Source organism: Mustela erminea, chromosome 4, assembly GCF_009829155.1.
Source record: "Mustela erminea isolate mMusErm1 chromosome 4, mMusErm1.Pri, whole genome shotgun sequence".
NCBI lineage: Eukaryota > Metazoa > Chordata > Mammalia > Carnivora > Mustelidae > Mustela > Mustela erminea.
The window spans coordinates 102,014,546-102,031,746 of NC_045617.1; the positions used below are offsets into that span (position 1 = coordinate 102,014,546).

The 17,201-nt window shown below is 36.2% G+C and overlaps 1 protein-coding gene across 4 annotated transcripts in view; it reads right to left on the reverse strand.

Annotated features, from left to right (window-relative positions):
- Positions 1–17,201, reverse strand: part of COL21A1 (collagen type XXI alpha 1 chain) — a 280,569-nt gene that overhangs the window by 40,261 nt on the left and 223,107 nt on the right. The gene's annotated exons all lie outside the window — the stretch shown is intronic.

Sequence of the window (17,201 nt, forward strand, 5' to 3'; positions counted from 1 at the left end):
TATGTTGTATGCCTGAGATTGTCTACAGCACTTTAACAAAAAAATGTAACACCGTATGCCAACCATACTTCAATAAAAAGTAAATATTCAAAATTTTGTTCGCTATTTTATCATTTACTTAATATCAAAGAAAAATTCTAGTAAGTGTACAGGATTTTTTAGGTATAATTATAGATTCTATTAACAAGTTAGGTAAAAGGCCTAAATAAAAGGAGATATATATCCTATTTATGGGCAGAAGAACTCATTCATAGTCATGAAGCTATAAAGTCTTTGTAGCATAAAGATGTTAGATGTCTCCAAATTAATCAAAATTTAATGCAATTTCAAAAGAAATCCCAAGAAAATATTTGTTGTAATGTGGCAAAATTATTATAGGTTTTAAGTAGAAGGAGAAATTACCAAAAGGCCAAGACAATTTAGGAGAAGACCAAAACGGTGAAATGAATTTGTTCCTGAACACACATCTAGCTATGGGAGTTAAGAATTTATAGCACCACCCCAGGGAGAGAGAGAAGATCACTGGAACAGAAAAGGGAGTCCAAAACTGCTTTCAATAAGTTCAGTATCTGGAAAGGAATCAAAACTGCAACAAATGGTACTTGGACTATTAAATACCATTTAAAAAATTAAATGATATTTATTTCTTATTTTTTAATTAAATTGTAATTTAATTTTTTAATTAATTTTAATTTAATTTTTAAATATCATTTTAAATATCATTTAAAAAAATTAAAACTGAATAATCAAACACATGCTCATGCAATGTAAATAATACCAAGGTATGAAAAGTAGAATTTTAAATACTTTTGAAGGAAACAGAAGAAATTATATTTATAAGCTGGGGGCAGAGAAGAATTTTTAAAGTAAAATGTAATAAAACAAACCATAATAAATTTTGATTATCTGACTGCACTAAAAACATAATGGCTTATCAAAAGGTATATCAAAAGTCTAAAGACAGACCACAGAGAAGAATAATAAACTTGCATGTAATAACAAAGGGTTAGCAAATTAGTATCTAGAATGTGAAAGCCTTCTAATACTCAATAAGAGAAATAAAAAACAAAACCAGATTATAAAAATAGATATGAAATTTTAAAATTCCTTCTGTATTACTGATTTTAACCCTTCCTGACATCAGATAACTCATTAGGAAATTCATGAAGTGACTATATAAATATCCAATCTATTATGGCAGCAGATAATTGAGTTAATTTATAAAATAACTCTGATACTATACACTCATGAGAGTAGGACATTACATTTATTGCCAAGGTAAATGTGACCAAGGTTTATATCAATCCTTTCATATTTATTTTTATTTAACTTTTTACTTTAAAGTTGATCATTCTGTTGGAATGGAGCCACTGGATTGGATCATTCTTCTGGATCTATTTGAACTAATCATTCTAATTTGACCTTGCCTCCCAACAGTTACGTTTTAAAACCAAAATAAAGTTTTCATTAAAAATGGAGTTACTTATAAGTTATTACTTGAAATTATTTGAAACTTTAAGTTAGTATCCACCTAGTTAAAATTAACACCTAAAATGTTTATTTTTAGGTGACTATAATGACTAGCATAGTTTTTAGTTATATGCCTTTAAAATCCTATGCTTAAATGATTTAAGCATCTTATTTTCTATCCACCCTTTCGCATCCTCAAAACTTTCTCCAAATTGCCAGTGTATATAACAGTATCTGATACCATTTTACAATAAATATTAGTGGAGTTTATTCCTAAAATGTGTAATATTGACAGGTCAGTACAGCTTTAAACTACCAGAGGCAGTGTCATAAAGGGCAGGGGTGGAAAGAAGCCTCTTAAACACACAGACACACCCTCTATGCTTTTTGAAGCCTTCTAGTCATCAGGAGCCATGATTTTGTTTTCTATTCAGCAAAGTGTTGCATCATAACCATGTTCTCTGCAATGATGCCACATTTTGTTTCATACCAGAGAAAACACTTCATTCTACTTGAGATAAAGAAAGCAAAGCAAAAAGCATTTTTCTTGTAAATACTTCAAATGCCTGGGTTGAAATCAGTCTAAGGGTGAAAGAGTCTCAGAATACACGTACTGATGCACATGCCAACGTGGTTTTCCACAGTTTCATATTCCAGTGAATTTCCCAAAATTGTAGAAAAGGAATCACAGAAGGAAGAACCAATAAAACCTGGCTAACATAATCAACACTTGGGAAAAAAAATTCAACCATATCACATTATGGAAACACAGATTCTCCCACTTTCATGAATTCTTGCATTTCGTAAGGACAGTGAAATACCAACTCAAGCCAAATAGTTCATCTGGTCCAATTTTATTTACAAACACTTGCTGACAAGCTGACAGCGGACAACAGAGGGAGCAAAGCACAATGTTTTCCTGTAAGTTAACCAAATTGGGAGGTGCTGCTGGCCCAATGGTTCTACAGAAAAGCTTATGAAAACACCAAAGAGAAACAAAGATATATGTAGGATTCACTAAGTCTAAAAGCTTTAGGTCAAAAAGTCTGAAAAATTGAAGGGATGTGTCAGGACCTAACACAACAGGGAAACACTGCAATGACTATACCTAAACTTAACATTCATGTTAACAGTCAGGAGGATCCACCCAAGCCATTGGTGCTCTTGGACAGCCCCCACGTCAGCCAGCTCAGCTTCAGTTCATGTGGGAACTTCAAAGGGCAAAATTTCAGGCTCTCCTGCAGACCTAATGAATCAGACACACCAAATGGTGGAGCCCAGCATTTGGCTTTAACAGCTGTGCAGCTGATTCTGACGATCTGAGGACCATGGCATATCTGTAAGTCCTCAGGTCACTGACCTTCCCATACCTCCGGGTACTGTCACATGTGACTTGCAAGCAAATCTGCAGTTTAGCTCTTATATATATAAAGGGAGGAGGGCAATTGTCAAATAGTATAGTAAATGCTATTTACTATAAATAAATAGTATTTATTTATCCCAATAAATCTGGGATTACCTAACTATTCTGCCTGGTAAAAATTTCTCCATTTACTTCTCTGATGACCCAATCTTATTTTTTTCTAATTAGCAGGATGTTTTTTAAAATGCAACTAATCATCATCAAGGGTTATCAATAACAAAGTCCCCAAATTATTTGAGGATTTATTTTTATTCCTACTTCATGGACATGATGATACATAATAATATGAATAAAATATCTAGTCTTTATCATCTACAGCAGTAGTTCTTATACTAGCTGCATCAGAATCTTTGGGAGAATTTGTTAGACTGCAAATTGTGGACTCCACTCCAGAGTTTCTGATCCAACAGGTATGGGGCAGATGCTAGGAATTAGCATTTCCAATGGGTTCCTGAGAAGTGCTGATACAGTAGCCTTTGGGACCACTGCTCTAGCCCAGATCTCCAGATGCTTACACATCCTTTCTGTTCTTACCAACACCTCTCTACAATGACACTGTATATTTAACTTCACACTTGGCACCGAGTTTTAGGATGGTCAAGCTATTCAACAGGTATCTTGTTAATATAGGTGCTATTTTCCTGACACGCACATTCTTTAAAGGCAAGAAATATCTTTTTTGCTTTTTTTTTTTTCATTACCTAGAATACTTACAGTAAAGCTGAACAGAATGTAAAACTATATATATAAGGTTATATGTCCCCTTCTTCATTAAACACTAAAACATATCAAGGAAGGAGGAATGGGTTGTTTATTCTTAAATGTTTAATTTCAAGGGGATAAAGGAAATGGGGAAAAACACTGACAGATAAGGCGACAGCATTTGCTGTTGTAAAATTATGCACACTGGTTATGAAAAGATTCTACCTCAAAGTGTCCTCTTGATAGCCTGAATAATGTTTCACAGGGAAATGAAGAATGGGTTTTTTGGGGTCATTTTCCATAAAATAATTAAATGCAACACAAAACCTGTGAAATTCAGTATTATGATCAGAACCTAATCTGATTATTTGATTGCTTTCATGGTCTGGAGAACCTGGTGCATATATATTTGTTTGGCTGGTAGATAAAGGCACACAGCATGCCCCCGGCTCTAATTTATCATTTTGCTACCCTATTATTAATTTCTTTTTTGATATAAAAGAATTGAAAAAAATGGTACGCTAAACATTATTTCTAAATCCAGTTTCTACAGCTAATGTCAAAGATGATTTACTCCACAAAAAGCAGCTATTTTTAAGAAGGAAATTTAACCAAAAACAGACATGTAAAACTTGCATTGCATGTGTATTTCCTTTCATGCTATGGTCTCTGGTACTTACCCGCAAGAAATTAAAGAACGAAAAGTAATTTAATTTGTGGCCATAGCAACCCTCAAAGTCAGGAGGGTGACCATTAAAACATAATTTAATTTTGAGGAGATTATTTTATTGTTACATGAGTAAAAATATGAGTAAAAAATACAGTTAATATTTTAATATTTTAAAATGTCATAAAAACAGTAGAGTCAATAGTTTCATCATAATGTTCTATAATTGAGAAAGATTATTTGGGTGACACCTGATTTTTCAACAATTTGGTGAAAGAAATTTTCATTGGTTATTAAATTATGTCTATGTGATCTTGGACAAGCTATTAATTTTCTCCATTCCTTAGTTTCTTCATCTGTAAAAGGATAATTTTTTTTTTTTTACTTATAGTTCAGTGACTTATGAGATTTAATGTGAGAATGCATATAAAGCGCTGGGAAAAGAGCCAGGCCTGTAGTAAGTATCCAATAAATTATGTCTCTTGCTATCATGTGTCCTGTCCTGTGTTCACTTCTCGTCACACCCAGTTTAAACATCATTCTACAGTATTTTAACTGCTAACTGGAATTCTTATCCCTCTACCTCACTGTTATCTGCCACACTTGCCTAGGCAAACCTCAATATTCAGTAAATCAAACTGAAAGCTTCCTCAGACCCACACTTGGGCTTTGAAGTATAGCCTCAGGAGGGGGAAGTACTACAGTACTACAGTCACCCAGACTGTAACTTTCAGCTTCAGTGAGACATCAACGCATCTTCTCTAGTTCCTTATTAATCTCCTCTGGGCCACATTTTCCACACAGCTAAATAAGAGGTTCTCCAATCAACAAAAACTACCTCTTCCCTGCCTCTTTCCTGTCTCTCAACTGGTGACAACTTCATAAGAGAGAATGGAAGTCAACCATCTTGTCACCAAACCAACACACTCACCTGAATTTTCATCCACCCACTTTTTTTTTTTTTTAACCTTTCTCTCTGTCTTCGAAGATTTTATTTATTTGGCAGAGAGAGAGAGATCATGTCCATGACAGCACAAGCAAGGGGAGCGGCAGACAGAGGGAGAAGCAGGCTCTGTACCTTGCAGGAACCTGGGATCCTGATTTAAGCCCGAGGCAGACGTTTAAAGGTCTGAGCCACCCAGGTGCCCCTCTCCCCCAACTTTTGCTTTTAACAAAAATAGGTATCCCTCCTACAACGTAAGATAATCCTTTCCAGTTCTGTTCACTCTCCCACTCCTCTCCCACTCCTTCTTCTCTCTAAATGAGACAGAGCTCCTTATCAGGATTTAACTACTTGCTGGACATCTACTCTTAAATGTGCCACAGAAATCATATAGGCACACACTGTACTTCTCATTTCTCCACCTCTGAACAGAAGACATAGTTAACCCATCCCAACAAATAATTCCATTAAATAAACATCAAACTTCACTATACATTAAAAGGGGATGCTCAGAAATTAGAAGCCTAGTAAGCCACTCCAACTTTTATACTCCTATTAGTAGAGGTCTAAATACATACAAAACATTTCAAATTGAGAAGATTTGCAGACAATAACCAAACAAAACTACTAAATGAAAAACATAAAATGAAAATCCAAACATTTCAGTAAATTTCCCTCACACAAAAACAAACATGAAGCAGGAAAAAAAAAAAAAAAACTGCAAAAAATGTCATAACCTGGATTAATATTATACAAGCAGTTTTAGATGTAAACAAGGATGATATAAAAATAAGAATCCAGGAAATAAATTGAAAATACAAAATAATCTCAGATATTACAATTAAATTACTAGAAACTAAGGGAGAAAATATTTAACTTTAAATTTTTAAAGCTACTGAGAAAAAAAACTAAACATAGCCAATAAAAATGACATTTTTAAAAAGATAAAAAGGGGGGAGGAGTCAAGATGGCGGAGAAGTAGCAGGCTGAGACTGCTTCAGCTAGCTGGAGATCAGCGAGATAGCTTATCTAAAGATTGCAAACACCTGAAAATCCATCGGCAGATCGAAGAGAAGAAGAACAGCAATTCTGGAAACAGAAAAACAACCACTTTCTGAAAGGTAGGACCGGCGGAGAAGTGAATCCAAAGCGACGGGAAGATAGACCCCGGGGGGAGGGGCCGGCTCCCGGCAAGCGGCGGAGCAACGGAGCACAAAATCAGGACTTTTAAAAGTCTGTTCCGCTGAGGGACATCGCTCCAGAGGCTAAACCGGGGCGAAGCCCACGCGGGGTCAGCGTGGCCTCAGGTCCCGCAGGGTCACAGAAGGATCAGGGGTGTCTGAGTGTCGCAGACCTTGCGGGTATTGGAACGGGAAAGCCGGCTACAGAGACAGAGCCGACAGTAAGCTCACAGCTCGGTGTTACCTTGAACCGGTCGCAGGCTCGGTGAGCTCGGAGTGCGGCCGGAGGACAGGCAGACGGGAGTAACTGGGCGCTGTTCTCTGAGGGCGCACTGAGGAGTGGGGCCCCGGGCTCTCGGCTCCTCCGGGCCGGAGACCAGGAGGCCGCCATTTGTATTCCCGTCCTCCAGAACTCTACGGAAAGCGCTCAGGGAACAAAAGCTCCTGAAAGCAAACCCGAGCGGATTACTCATCCCGGCCCCAGGTAAGGGCGGTGTAATTCCGCCTGGGGCCGAGACACTTGAGAATCACTACAACAGGCCCCTCCCCCAGAAGATCAACAAGAAATCCAGCCGAGACCAGTTCACCTACCAAGGAGTGCGGTTTCAATACCAAGGAGAGCAGCAGAATTCCAGAGGAGGAGAAAGCCAAGCACGGAACTCATGGCTTTTTCCCTGTGATTTTTTTTTTAGTCTTGCAGTTAATTTAATTTTTTTCTTTTTCATTTTTTGTTTTTTTTTTTTCTCGCCTTCACGTAAAATTTTTTTTTAACTGTTACCTTTTTCTTTTTTAACGATTTTTTACTAGTTTATCTAATATATATATTTTTTCTTTTTTACATTTTTCTTAAATGTTTTCCTTTTTTTTTTAATTCTTTTCTTTTCTTTTTTCTTTTTTTTTTTTCTTTTTTCTTTTTTTTTCTTTCTTCCTGTTTGAACCTCTTTTTATCCCCTTTCTCCCCCCTCACGATTTTGGATCTCTTCTAATTTGGATAAAGCATTTTTTCCTGGGGTTGTTGCCACCCTTTTAGTATTTTACTTGCCCCTTCATATACTCTTATCTGGACAAAATGACAAGACGGAAAAATTCAACACAAAAAAAAGAACAAGAGGCAGTACCGAAGGCTAGGGACCTAATCAATACAGACATTGGTAATATGTCAGATCTAGAGTTCAGAATGACAATTCTCAAGGTTCTAGCCGGGCTCGAAAAAGGCATGGAAGATATTAGAGAAACCCTCTCGAGAGATATAAAAGCCCTTTCTGGAGAAATAAAAGAACTAAAATCTAACCAAGTTGAAATAAAAAAAGCTATTAATGAAGTGCAATAAAAAATGGAGGCACGCACTGCTAGGATAAATGAGGCAGAAGAAAGAATTAGTGATATAGAAGACCAAATGACAGAGAATAAAGAAGCTGAGCAAAAGAGGGACAAACAGCTACTGGACCACGAGGGGAGAATTCGAGAGATAAGTGACACCATAAGACGAAACAACATTAGAATAATTGGGATTCCAGAAGAAGAAGAAAGAGAGAGGGGAGCAGAAGGTATACTGGAGAGAATTATTGGGGTGAATTTCCCCAATATGGCAAAGGGAACGAGCATCAAAATTCAGGAGGTTCGGAGAACACCCCTCAAAATCAATAAGAATAGGCCCACACCCCGTCACCTAATAGTAAAATTTACAAGTCTCAGTGACAAAGAGAAAATCCTGAAAGCAGCCCGGGAAAAGAAGTCTGTAACATACAATGGTAAAAATTAGATTGGCAGCTGACTTATCCACAGAGACCTGGCAGGCCAGAAAGAGCTGGCATGATATTTTCAGAGCACTAAATGAGAAAAACATGCAGCCAAGAATACTATATCCTGCTAGGCTATCATTGAAAATAGAAGGAGAGATTAAAAGCTTCCAGGACAAACAAAAACTGAAAGAATTTGCAAACACCAAACCGGCTCTACAGGAAATATTGAAAGGGGTCCTCTAAGCAAAGAGAGAGCCTACAAGTGGTAGATCAGAAAGGAACAGAGACCATATACAGTAACAGTCACCTTATAGGCAATACAATGGCTCTAAATTCATATCTTTCAATAGTTACCCTGAATGTTAATGGGCTAAATGCCCCTGTCAAAAGACACAGGGTATCAGAATGGATAAAAAAACAAAACCATCTATATGTTGCCTCCAAGAAACTCATTTTAAGCCCGAAGACACCTCCAGATTTAAAGTGAGGGGGTGGAAAAGAATTTACCATGCTAATGGACATCAGAAGAAAGCAGGAGTGGCAATCCTTATATCAGATCAATTAGATTTTAAGCCAAAGACTATAATAAGAGATGAGGAAGGACACTATATCATACTCAAAGGGTCTGTCCAACAAGAAGATTTAACAATTTTAAATATCTATGCCCCCAATGTGGGAGCAGCCAACTATATAAACCAATTAATAACAAAATCAAAGAAACACATCAACAATAATACAATAATAGTAGGGGACTTTAACACTCCCCTCACTGAAATGGACAAATCATCCAAGCAAAAGATCAGCAAGGAAATAAAGGCCTTAAACGACACATTGGACCAGATGGACATCACAGATATATTCAGAATATTTCATCCCAAAGCAACAGAATACACATTCTTCTCTAGTGCACATGGAACATTCTCCAGAATAGATCACATCCTCGGTCCTAAATCAGGACTCAACCGGTATCAAAAGATTGGGATCATTCCCTGCATATTTTCAGACCACAATGCTCTAAAGCTAGAACTCAACCACAAAAGGAAGTTTAGAAAGAACCCAAATACATGGAGACTAAACAGCATCCTTCTAAAGAATGAATGGGTCAACCGGGAAATTAAAGAAGAATTGAAAAAAATCATGGAAACAAATGATAATGAAAATACAACGGTTCAAAATCTGTGGGACACAACAAAGGCAGTCCTGAGAGGAAAATATATAGCGGTACAAGCCTTTCTCAAGAAACAAGAAAGGTCTCAGGTACACAACCTAACCCTACACCTAAAGGAGCTGGAGAAAGAACAAGAAAGAAACCCTAAGCCCAGCAGGAGAAGAGAAATCATAAAGATCAGAGCAGAAATCAATGAAATAGAAACCAAAAAAACAATAGAACAAATCAACGAAACTAGGAGCTGGTTCTTTGAAAGAATTAATAAAATTGATAAACCCCTGGCCCGACTTATCAAAAAGAAAAGAGAAAGGACCCAAATAAATAAAATCATGAATGAAAGAGGAGAGATCACAACTAACACCAAAGAAATACAAACTATTATAAGAACATACTATGAGCAACTCTATGCCAACAAATTTGACAATCTGGAAGAAATGGATGCATTCCTAGAAACATATAAACTACCACAACTGAACCAGGGAGAAATAGAAAGCCTGAACAGACCCATAACCAGTAAGGGGATTGAAACAGTCATTAAAAATCTCCAAACAAACAAAAGCCCAGGGCCAGACGGCTTCCCGGGGGAATTCTACCAAACATTTAAAGAAGAACTAATTCCTATTCTCCTGAAACTGTTCCAAAAAATAGAAATGGAAGGAAAACTTCCAAACTCATTTTATGAGGCCAGCATCACCTTGATCCTAAAACCAGACAAGGATCCCACCAAAAAAGAGAGCTATAGACCGATATCCTTGATGAACACAGATGCGAAAATACTCAACAAAATACTAGCCAATAGGATTCAACAGTACATTAAAAGGATTATTCACCACGACCATGTGGGATTTATTCCAGGGCTGCAAGGTTGGTTCAACATCCGCAAATCAGTCAATGTGATACAACACATCAATAAAAGAAAGAACAAGAACCATATGATACTCTCAATAGATGCTGAAAAAGCATTTGACAAAGTACAGCATCCCTTCCTGATCAAAACTCTTCAAAGTGTAGGGATAGAGGGCACATACCTCAATATCATCAAAGCCATCTATGAAAAACCCACCGCAAATATCATTCTCAATGGAGAAAAACTGAAAGCTTTTACGCTAAGGTCAGGAACACGGCAGGGATGTCCATTATCACCACTGCTATTCAACATAGTACTAGAGGTCCTAGCCTCAGCAATCAGACAACAAAAGGAAATTAAAGGCATCCAAATCGGCAAAGAAGAAGTCAAATTATCACTCTTCGCAGATGATATGATACTATATGTGGAAAACCCAAAAGACTCCACTCCAAAACTGCTAGAACTTATACAGGAATTCAGTAAAGTGTCAGGATATAAAATCAATGCACAGAAATCAGTTGCATTTCTCTACACCAACAGCAAGACAGAAGAAAGAGAAATTAAGGAGTCAATCCCATTTACAATTGCACCCAAAACCATAAGATACCTAGGAATAAACCTAACCAAAGAGGCACAGAATCTATACTCAGAAAACTATAAAGTACTCATGAAAGAAATTGAGGAAGACACAAAGAAATGGAAAAATGTTCCATGCTCCTGGATTGGAAGAATAAATATTGTGAAAATGTCTATGCTACCTAAAGCAATCTACACATTTAATGCAATTCCTATCAAAGTACCATCCATCTTTTTCAAAGAAATGGAACAAATAATGCTAAAATTTATATGGAACCAGAAAAGACCTCGAATAGCCAAAGGGATATTGAAAAGGAAAGCCAACGTTGGTGGCATCACAATTCCAGACTTCAAGCTCTATTACAAAGCTGTCGTCATCAAGACAGCATGGTACTGGCACAAAAACAGACACATAGATCAATGGAACAGAATAGAGAGCCCAGAAATAGACCCTCAACTCTATGGTCAACTAATCTTCGACAAAGCAGGAAAGAATGTCCAATGGCAAAAAGACAGCCTCTTCAATAAATGGTGCTGGGAAAATTGGACAGCCACATGCAGAAAAATGAAAGGGAAGCAAAGGCAAAAATGAACTATTGGGATTTAATCAAGATCAAAAGCTTTTGCACAGCAAAGGAAACAGTTAACAAAATCAAAAGACAACTGACAGAATGGGAGAAGATATTTGCAAATGACATATCAGATAAAGGACTAGTGTCCAGAATCTATAAAGAACTTAGCAAACTCAACACCCAAAGAACAAATAATCCAATCAAGAAATGGGCAGAGGACATGAACAGACATTTCTGCAAAGAAGACATCCAGATGGCCAACAGACACATGAAAAAGTGCTCCATATCACTCGGCATCAGGGAAATACAAATCAAAACCACAATGAGATATCACCTCACACCAGTCAGAATGGCTAAAATCAACAAGTCAGGAAATGACAGATGCTGGCGAGGATGCGGAGAAAGGGGAACCCTCCTACACTGTTGGTGGGAATGCAAGTTGGTGCAGCCACTCTGGAAAACAGCATGGAAGTTCCTCAAAATGTTGAAAATAGAACTGCCCTATGACCCAGCAATTGCACTATTGGGTATTTACCCTAAGGATACAAACGTAGTGATCCAAAGGGGCACATGCACCTGAATGTTTATAGCAGCAATGTCCACAATAGCCAAACTATGGAAAGAACCTAGATGTCCATCAACAGATGAATGGATCAAGAAGATGTGGTATATATACACAATGGAATACTATGCAGCCATCAAAAGAAATGAAATCTTGCCATTTGCGACAACATGGATGGAACTAGAGCGTATCATGCTTAGCGAAATAAGTCAAGCAGAGAAAGACAACTATCATATGATCTCCCTGATATGAGGAAGTGGTGATGCAACATGGGGGCTTAAGTGGGTAGGAGAAGAATAAATGAAACAAGATGGGACTGGGAGGGAGACAAACCATAAGTGACTTTTAATCTCACAAAACAAACTGAGGGTTGCTGGGGGGAGGGGGTTTGGGAGAAGGGGGTGGGATTATGGACATTGGGGAGGGTATGTGCTTTGGTGAGTGCTGTGAAGTGTGTAAACCTGGTGATTCACAGACCTGTACCCCTGGGGATAGAGTATTATGCCTCCATCAGAAAGGATGAATGCCCAACTTTTGTAGCAACATGGACGGGACTGGAGGAGATTATGCTGAGTGAAATAAGTCAAGCAGAGAGAGTCAATTATCATATGGTTTCACTTATTTGTGGAGCATAACAAAGAGCATGGAGGACATGGGGACTTAGAGTGGAGAAGGGAGTTGGGGGAAATTGGAAGGGGAGGTGAACCATGAGAGACTATGGACTCTGAAAAACAATCTGAGGGTTTTGAAGGGACGGGGGGTGGGAGGTTGGGGTACCAAGTGGTGGGTATTATAGAGGGCACGGATTGCATGGAGCACGGGGTGTGGTGCAAAAATAATGAATACTGTTATGCTGGAAATAAAGAAAAAAAAATACTCTGGGAGAAAATAAAAAAAAAAAAAAGATAAAAAGGATCAGAGAAGTGGTAGAAGACAGTCAAAGAAGTTGCAACAGATCTAAAATTAGAGTCCTCAGATATAAATTCAAACAATGTAACAGAACTTATTTATTCATTTATTTATTTTTATTTAATTTTATTTTATTTTTCAGTGTTCCAACATTCATTGTTTATGTGCCACACTCAGTGCTCCTATTTATAACTATATTCCAAGGGGCGCCTGAGTGGCTCAGTCAGTTAAGCAGCCAGCTCTTGATTTCGGCTCAGTGATCTCAGGGTTATGAGATCAAGTCCAGCATCAGGCATTGTGCTCAACATGGAAATGCTCTCCCCCTCTCCTTCTGCCCTTTCCACTCATGTTTTTTCTCTCTCTAAAATAAATCAATAAAAATTTTTAAAATATATATTTATTTTAAAAACTATAATCCAAGATAATACTCCAGAATTACAATAAGCCTTGAATCTACTTATTCAAAGGATTCTGGGATAAGTGGAATTCTTAAATCTGAGACATAAATTATGCTCTTAGACCTCCCACAGAAAGGTTTTTGTTTTGTTCTGCTTTAACTCTCCAGGCTTCCATACAAAAAGACAAAGCCACTTACAAAGGAAAGACAATCAGGTTGACATCAGCAGCACATATGAGAGCCCTACAGCAACATCTCAAAGAAATTCAAAGAAAAACAGCGACAAGACAAGAAGTCTTAATGCTATAATGACAGCATGACAGCCAAATTGTCATTCAAGTAGCAAGAACAACGAAAACATGCTAAAACACAAGAATTCAGAGAATACTGTATTCAAAAACACTTCCTAAGCAATACACAATAGAAGAAGTTTCATAAACCAAAATGATGGCTAGGAATTATTGGTTAAAGGGGCTGATGAGAAACACCATACTTAATTGCAAATTTGAAACAAAGGTGGAGAAAGTGTAGAAAATAGTTTATAAATATTACATAATCTGACAAAGTAGAAGTAATAGCATTAAACAAACAAGAAGAAAAGGAGGAAGGAAAGGAAATAGAATAAATTCATTAACTGACACAGAAATGATAAAGTATCATTTGAAGTTGGCAATGCAAAGCATATGTCTAAGGGAGGCAAAGGGTTGCTAAAGGAATTCTAAACTGTATTTGTACAGACTACTAGAGGTATTTGTATAAAGACCCTTAGTAGTTAACACCGCTGTACTGTGTATTTGAAAGTTGCTGAGAGACTAGAGATCCTGAGTTCTCATAACAAGAAAAAAATTTTTGGACCTATATGAGATGATGGATGTTAACTAGAGTTTTTGTGGTAATCATTTCACAATAAAAGTAGGTCAAATCATTACAATGTACAACTTAAATTTATACAGGGCTGTATGTCAATTATTTCAATAAAACTGGAAGGAAAAAGAGCACTGGAAAAACATAAACTTTCGTAAGTCCTAAAGAAAGAAAAAGTAGAAAGACATTAAAAACTGACCACAATGAGGAAAAAAAAATAAAAAAGCATAGTAAATAGAACATAATGCACATAGTAATATAACAAAATTATAACATAAGCATTATGATAAATGTAAGACCAAACCTATTAGTGAATAAAAACAGACTCAATCTCTTAAAAGGAAAAAAATTCAGATTGCTTTTAAAAGCAAAGACCAACTCTATGCCTCAGATAAAAGAAACAACTAAAAATTATTGAAAAAGCAAACAACAGAAAAATGTGCAAAGGTTTAGCAAGCAAATAAGAATAATCAAAATGAAGAAATGCAATTCTTCTAAATAAGGCAAGGCACACTTCCAACTAAAAATTATTAGGGAACACAAAAAAGTGATAGTTGATAATGTCAAAAGCCACAATTCAAAATGAAGATGTAATAGTTATGAATATCCATGCAACAAATTAAAACCACATTCATGAAACAGAGGATAGAAGAAGCATAGATGAAAATGACTAGAGTTCACAAGATAGGTAGAACAAAACAAAAATTAAGTATATAGAATATTTAAAGAAGACATTCAATAAGAAAATTTTACAAATGTATACTGAGTTTCACATTCTCAAAATAGAAATTTACCTTCTTATATGACAGGAAACATTTCTGACAGTTGAACATATAATAAGTATAAGAAAGAATTTCAACAAATCCCATTAAGAAATGAAACAAGATGGGATCAGGTGGGAGACAAACCATAAAAGACTCTTAATTTCAGGAAACAAATGGAGAGTTGCTGGGTGGGGTGAGGAGGAGGGATAGGGTAGCTGGGTAATGGACATAGGAGAAGATATGTGCTATGGTGAGTGTTGTGAAATGTGTAACCCTGACAATTCACAGACCTGTACCCTTGGGGCAAACAATACATTATATGTTAATTAAAATTAAAAATAAATAAATAAATAATAAATTATACAAATAATATTTTCTGATACAGTATAATAAAGCCAGAAATTGACAACAGAATCAAAATAAAAGGATTTTCAACCTAAATTTTTTTAAACTTTCAAACAATTTCCAGGAAAAAGAAAAATATAATAAAAAATTACAGAATTTCTGAAAAGTAATAGTTTGAAAACATTGCACATTAAAATCAAGGTGACACAATTGAAGCAATAATTTAAAAATATATATAATTTAAATACTAAAAAAAAAAATAGTAATCCAATGAAAATAAATGAATTCACTTCCCAATTGTAAAATCTAGAAAAATGTGGGAAAAAAGGAAGTAAATAGTACAAAAATAAAAACAAAACAAAACCAAGAAATGGAAAAATAAATAAATAAAGTTAATAATTAACTTACAACATTGGATCTTTGGGGGAAAAACAAAAAGAACATAATAGAGAAGCCAGAACCTCATTTATAATCAAGGAAAAAAAAAAAAGTAGAAAGCAAAAGCATAAATAGTCTAAGAAACAACAAAGGGAGAATAATCACTGAAACCAAGAAAACTTTTTTTAAAAAAACAAAAAAGGACAGGCACCTGAGTGGCTCAGCTCTGCCATCCGATCAGGTCATGATCCCAGGATCCTGGGATGGAGCCCTGCATCCAGCTCCCCGCTCAGTGGGGAGCCTGCTTCTCCCTCTCCCTAGGCAACTCCCCCCTGCTTGTGCTTTCACTTATTCTCCCACTCTCTATCAAATAAATAAATAAAGTCTTTAAAAAAATGAAAGGAATTTGCACAATTCTGTATAAGTTATTTGAAAAATGTAGATGGAATGACTGATTTCCTAAGAAAATGAAGTATACTATTATTGGCCCCGTGAGAGACAGACTGCTTCAGCCAACCAATTTCCATGTAAGAAATAAAAGCTATCAAGAAACTTTTCAACACAAAGAATATCAGGCCCAGATGATAATGGAGAAGAGAAGGAAAAACGCTCTGGTGCATGAATTCAATTGTAACCACCAATAATAAATGATTATTATGTAATATAGAAAATCAAAAATGAAAAACATTAAAAATGGTACATTAAAAAGACAAGAATACAGCATAAAAATAGGCAAGAGATCAATGTAATAGAATAGAAAGCCCAGAAATAAACCCACATGTATATGGTCAATTAATCTTTGACAAAACAGTAAAGAATAGCCAATGGGAAAAAGACAACCTTTTCAACAAATGGTGTTGGGAAAACTGGACATGAAAAAAAAGAAAACTGGACTGCTGGCATACACCAAACACAAAGATAAATTCAAAATGGATTAAGAACTTAACTGTGAGACCAGAAACTATAAAAATCCTAGAAGAGAGCACAGGCAGTAATTTCTCCCACATTAGCCATGACAACTTTTACCTAGATATGTTTCCTGAAGCAAGGGAAACAAAAGCAAAAATAAATGATTGGGACCACATCAAACTAAAAAGCTTCTGCACAGCAAAGGAAACAATCAACAAAACTAACAGATAACCTTCTGAATGGGAGAATGTATTTGCAAATGACATCTCTGATAAAAGATTAGTATACAAAATAAAGAATTTATACAACTCAACAACCAAAGAACAAATAATCCAACTTAAAACATGGGCAGAAGACATGAACAGAAATTTTCCAAAGAAGACATACAGATAGCCAACATACCCATGAAAAGATGCTCATCATCATTTATCATCAGGAAATGCAAATCAAAACTACAATTAGATATCTCCTCACACTTGTCAGAGTGGCTAAAATATGAAACACAAGAAACAAATGTTGGAGAGGAAGTACATAAAAAGGAATACTTTTGCACTTTTGGTGGGAGTGCAAACTGGGACAGCCACTGTGGAAAACAGTATGGAGGTTCCTCAGTAAGTTAGAAATGGAACTATCGTATGATCCATAATTTCACTACTAGGTATTTACCCCAAGAATACAAAAACACTAATTCAAAGGGATACATGCACCCCTCTGTTTATTGCAACACTATTTACAACAGCTAAATTATGAAAGCAGCCCAAGTGCCCATCAATAGATGAATG